We start from the raw sequence: 6,396 nt of genomic DNA on the forward strand, positions 1-6,396 counted from the left end.
ACTTGGATCATAAATAAAATTCGTATTTCTTTAAATTCACCATCTACATATTCATACATGTTCATACGTTCGAATTCATTGTACATCGAATCCTTATTTGTAATTCATACTTATACTTATTCACGATGCATGTCCATGCTTGTCCTTATATTGTTGATACCTAAAAACCCCTAATAATATGCTTATTTATACAACGGTTAATCATCTAATATGTGACATATACTTGTCACTTACAAACATGTTACATACTTGTACATTACACTTTTTACCTAGTTAAATCATGTTTTATTTCATATTTCACCTTGTTACAAGTTAGGGGAAACATTGTTGCATATTATTACACAACTTAATTAACAAAGTTACTCATTATAATGTTTTAAAAAAATAAAAAAATAAAGAAATATGGCAGCCCCAATTCAGCAAAATTCAGCCCCATATAGTTGGGTTTTGTGGGCTAGTTTCAAGGTGTAACCCCTTCTAAACACTTCCAAAGCCCAACCCATTGAAACCCTAATCCTTCCCCCTATAAATACCACTTATAACCAGCCTCCCTAACTGTCACACCCCGATTTCCACGTGTCTCACCGGTGGGCCCGGTGGGGGATTTCCGTGACGATGTTGGCAACAATATAGTCAAACCACACAATTATATAATGCACAGCGGAAGCATAAGATAAATACATAAATTTCAACCTCTGAATAATATCAATGTATTACAGAGTTGAATATCCACAGTGGATCGTAAATACAGTTAAAGTATTGTTCCATTAGATACTGCAATCAAGCTTGCGAGGCTTATCCCGACGCTAGGGAGCTAATACCAGCCAATTACGTTTAGGTACCTGCACTTAATCTTTTTGGGGAAAATACGTCAGTTTACACTGGTAAATACATTCAACTGACACATTTGAAAATGTTTATTAAAATTGATTTGAATGCACAAGGCACAAACTCTTTTATAACTTGGGAAAATTCATAATGATCTTGTGAACGTTTTACATGTTCTTTTATGCGTTCAGTAGCCCGGGTCGTGCCGGGTTAAAGATTTATAGACACACCACGTTTGCGTAAAACCGTAGTACAGAAACCAACGGCTACGTCTTTTAGTTTTAATGTCGACACTTTATACCGGGTGTACGCCTACACCGGGATGTCGATGGTCGTGGCCATTTCGTAAAATGATGCCAAGGATATCCGGGACAACGGTCATTAAACCCCCCAAAGGCTTATAAGCAACAAAACTGTTTAAATGAGCCAATCATATTATTTAGTTATCCACCTAAGCGATGGATGAATATAATGCTCAATCAAGCGGTATTAATATACCGTAACCCAAGCCCATATAGGGGAAATAAGTCAAAAGTATTTACCTTTGCAAGTATTAATCCTTAATTTAGATCAAGTCACCGATAGCTTTTACTGGGGCTCCTAATCTGGAACGAAGGTTTTAATTAACCTCTTAGAATCCTAACGGTCCTTGTATTAGCCGTAGCTTAAACCGGTTGATTCCGATATATAGATATGGTTAATTCACACGAAAAGGCGAAAACCGAGAATGGAGTATGATTTGGACCCAACAAGTTCAGAGACTTGTTTTATATGGGTTTATAGTTCATACTCTGGATTTTGGGGTTCAAATAGTATACTTTGACCCATATCGGCTATTGCACGAAAACTAGTTCCGTGGGCCGTACCGTGTGCGCAAATAGGTGAAACGGTTAACCATAAGAGTCGTACGCTTATTTCCTAAGTCAATGTGCCTTAAAAGTATTTTGGTATCAGTAGGATACCTCCCGTAATGCCCGTAACGAGTTTAAGTTAAGATTATGCCCCGTAGGGGCTTTTCGGTCATTTAAAAGACTTTAGAAGGGATTTTCGAGTTCTACAGGAAATCTGAGTTTCCCGAACAGCTTATAAAGCTTAAAATACTTTATTCATTATTTAAAACCAGTGGCAACTGGAATCGGGTCAAAAGACCTTGTAGAACTCCCGTTTTGGCCAAAAAGGGCATATTCGGTATTTACCGAACCGTAGCCATAACCGCAGGTTATGAGCAAGGTAAAAATTATTAAAAATCTTTAAAATTCCCAAAATATTATTTTACCACAGTGGGTAAAAGTTTTAGTGACGAAAACTTGGGTTAGATGGGCGTTATGCTAATTGCGCCGTTAATTACAAAACTTTCTTAAAAGTGCGCCTTTTAGCATAACTCTCATTCTAGACCTCGGATTGACGTGAAACTTCAGGGACATGCTTATAATTTAATAAGCAAGGTTTTGGTCCGTTCACGTGTCCGAAATACTCGTTTTAATTTTAAAAGGCCGTTACGGTCAACTTTTAGGCGAATGACGGAAATGCGCTAAAGACTCGGATAACTCATGAACCGACCACAGAGGCTTATACCAACATGTGACCTGGTCCTAAGAGAGTCCTAAGGTATATTTATACCTCACTAAAACGGGTCAGAACTGAAGTCAAAGCAAAAGTCAAACTTTTGCGACTTTCGGCTCCGAACCGGTTCTATATAGTAAATGATCGATTCAAACGAGCGCAAACAGGTTTATATACTTATTATCATGTTTTATGATTGTCAAAACAGGTTCCATAACATATACATTACAGATTATGCTTAAATCGCTAAAATAGCTTTCTGTTGACTTTTTAACCGCACGTTTGACTCGATAATTGACATAGTTAGAGTGGTGATCAGGGGGAACCCTTTTAGAGGTTTAATACCCACATAAATACCAACTCATAACCATTTTTGATTCGTCATAAGACTGAACCATTTGCAAGATATTGCAATGACAACCGTTAGTTACGACGGTTGAGTTTTTAGCTAAGAACTAAGCAAAAACTGAAGTATGAATGATCAAAGTAACTTACAGAAGCTAAGGCTTGAATATATAGCAGAGAAGAAGACTTGTATGCCTTAGAAATAATCAGATGAGAGTGTTTGTGTTGTGGTGAACTTATGAACATATGCCTTGCTATTTATAGCCAAAGACCAAGCTCAAGATCACTCCACATCACTCTACAACTGAAATGGGATGAATGGCATGTGTCCTAGGGGTGTATGGGTCGAGTAGGGGGCACCCATGCTGCCATAATTGATCAAATGATCGTTCAAAAGTGCCAAAAGCCAAGTAGTTACAAGGTTTCTGCATCTGGGCACTTTACGCGGCCCGCATGGGAGATCCCATACTTTTTAACGCGGGTCGCCTAAAGTTAAGAAATCAGGCGAGTTATAAGGGAGGCTCGCGGCCCGCCTCAACTTATGTTGAAACTTCACGCGGGTCGCCTAAGGTTATATTTTCAGGATTTTTAAATCTTTTTGTAATTATTACAGAATCTGGCCATTAATAACGAAATCTTTCGTAATGATTCGCCTGACCTTTCGGTTTTGAAGGGGTAACTTTGCGGTTTGGCCCTCGGTTATTTACCGATAGGGGCCTCGGGTTAATTACCCGCTTTATTAAGTCCCCGGTTATTTATTAATTATTTTGGAAAGCCTTAACTTTCACTGTTTACGCTTTTAACCCTTCTTCTACGAATTCGATCGTAACTTTCTCGTTTCATATCGAAACTTCGCGAAATTCATATATATTATTTTAGTGAGGGTATAACACCGTTACAAAGTCTTTGGAACGTTAAAGGGTCACTCAGAGGTATTATTAAACATGTTGACACAGTTAACCCCTGTAGTTTGTAATCTCTCACTTTCTTCTGCGTTTTAGTTTTGTACGATCTATAATTTATTCGTTTGAAGGTTTAAGCATTATTTAGGGATACTATACAGTATATTCACCCTTGTTGACATTTATAACCCTCGAATTTATATACTTTCAAGGTTTGTCAAAATTAGTCCTTTATTTATTATAGATGCCACGTGTAAACAAATGACACGTGTTAACACATCATTGGACACAAAAATTCGAGGTGTTACATCCTCACCCCCTTAAAATAAATCTCGACCCGAGATTTACTCAAATAAATAGGGGTATTTTTCTTTCATTGTAGCTTTGACTTCCCACGTATATTCAGGACCTCTACGAGCATCCCATTTGACTTTTACAATCGGTACGTGCTTTCTGCGAAGCTTCTTCACCTGTCGATCTTCAATCGACAAAGGTTTTTCTATAAACTTTAAGCTCTCATCTATATGCACATCTGTGTGGGGAATTACCAACGACTCGTCGGCGAAGCACTTTTTGAGATTGCAGATGTGGAACACATTGTGAATTCCATTGAGCTCTTCCGGCAAGTTTAGTTTATAGGCAACTGATCCGACTCGTTCAACGACCTCAAAAGGCCCTATGTATCTCGGACTCAGCTTTCCCTTCTTGCCGAAACGCATCACCCCCTTCCAGGGCGACACCTTAAGTAATACCTTTTCACCCACTTCAAAGTGAAAATCCTTACGCTTTGGATCAGCGTAGCTTTTCTGCCTATCGAGGGCAGCCTTGAGACGTTCCCGGATCTGGACAATCTTGTCCGTTGTCTGGAAAACAATCTCTGGTCCCGACAATTGGACCTCTCCTACTTCCGCCCAACAAACAGGCGATCTACATTTCCTACCATATAATGCCTCAAAAGGCGCAGCCTTTATGCTGGTGTGGTAGCTATTATTGTAGGAGAATTCGATCAGGGGTAGGTTTTTATCCCAGTTACCACCTAGATCGATCGCACATGCACGAAGCATGTCTTCTAGCGTTTGGATAGTACGCTCACTTTGACCGTCCGTCTGTGGATGGTAAGCCGTACTAAAGTTTAAACGCGTGCCCAAAGATTGCTGGAAACTCTTCCAGAAGTGAGATGTGTATCTAGTATCCCTGTCGGAGATAATAGACACAGGTATGCCGTGTAAGGCTACAATCTTATCAACATAAAGTTGGGCTAACATATCGGAGCTATGCGTCTCCTTGATGGGTAGAAAATGAGCTGATTTAGTCAGCCTATCGACTATGACCCATATTGTATCGTTTCCTTTCCTGGTTTTGGGTAACTTGGTTATGAAGTCCATAGTTACACATTCCCACTTCCACTCGGGAAGTTCAGGCTGTTGTAGCAAGCCAGACGGCTTTTTGGTGCTCGGCTTTGACTGAGCACAAGTCAAGCACTTTGCTACATGGGCGGCTACAGACTTTTTCAAGCCTATCCACCAATAATTTGCCTTTAAGTCTTGGTACATTTTGTCTGCACCAGGATGGACTGAGTATTTGGAACTATGGGCCTCCTGGAGAACAACATCTCTTAGTCCTCCATAAATCGGAACCCATATACGTCCGTTCAGCCTAAGAATTCCATCCTTGCTAAGAGTCAACTGCTCTTCAGTTACTCCCAGCTTTTCATTAGGATAATTAGCTTCCAACACAGCCTCTCGCTGTGCAGCCAAAATCCTTTCAATCAAATTATTTTTAACTTCAATGCTCTTGGCATTGATTCGAATGGGTTTTACCCTTTCTTTTCTGCTCAACGCATCGGCGACTACATTCGCCTTGCCGGGATGGTACCTGATTTTCGCAGTCATAATCATTCAGGGTTTCCATCCAACGGCGTTGCCTCATGTTCAACTCTTTCTGATTGAACAGGTGCTGGAGGCTTTTGTGATCTGAATAAATCACAAATTTAATACCATAAAGGTAGTGCCTTCCACAACTTTAGTGCGAATACAACGGCACCCAACTCCAAATCATGGGTGGTGTAATTCTTTTCATGCACCTTTAATTGTCTTGAAGCATAGGCAATCACCTTGCCCTTCTGCATAAGAACACACCCCCATGCCCGTGTGTGATGCATCGCAGTAAACTACGAATTCATCTGTACCCTCAGGTAAGGTCAACACAGGTGCGTTACTTAGCTTCTGCTTCAGTATTTCAAAGGACTCTTGCTGCTTCGGGCCCCAAATGTACTTTTCTTTCTTCTTGGTCAAGGAAGTCAAGGGCGCAGCAATCCTTGAAAAATTTTCAATAAATCTTCGGTAGTATCCTGCTAAACCCAGGAAACTACGAATTTCGGTAGGCGTCTTTGGCTCTTGCCAGTTCATGACCGCCTCTACCTTAGCGGGATCCACTTGGATACCACGCTCACTCACAACGTGTCCTAAAATTGAACTTCTCGTAGCCAGAATTCACATTTCGAGAACTTGGCGTAGAGTTTCTCACGTTGTAGTAATTCGAGAATGCAACGAAGGTGCTTCTCGTGGTCATCCTGATTCTTGGAATAGATAAGGATATCGTCGATGAAGACTATGACGAATTTATCTAAATATGGCTTGCAAACGCGATTCATGAGATCCATGAACGCAGCCGGTGCATTTGTGAGCCCAAAAGGCATCACTAGGAACTCGTAATGACCATAGCGAGTCCTAAATGCAGTCTTGTGTACATCTTCATC

This window comes from Helianthus annuus, chromosome 3 (genome assembly GCF_002127325.2).
Source record: "Helianthus annuus cultivar XRQ/B chromosome 3, HanXRQr2.0-SUNRISE, whole genome shotgun sequence".
Classification (NCBI taxonomy): domain Eukaryota; kingdom Viridiplantae; phylum Streptophyta; class Magnoliopsida; order Asterales; family Asteraceae; genus Helianthus; species Helianthus annuus.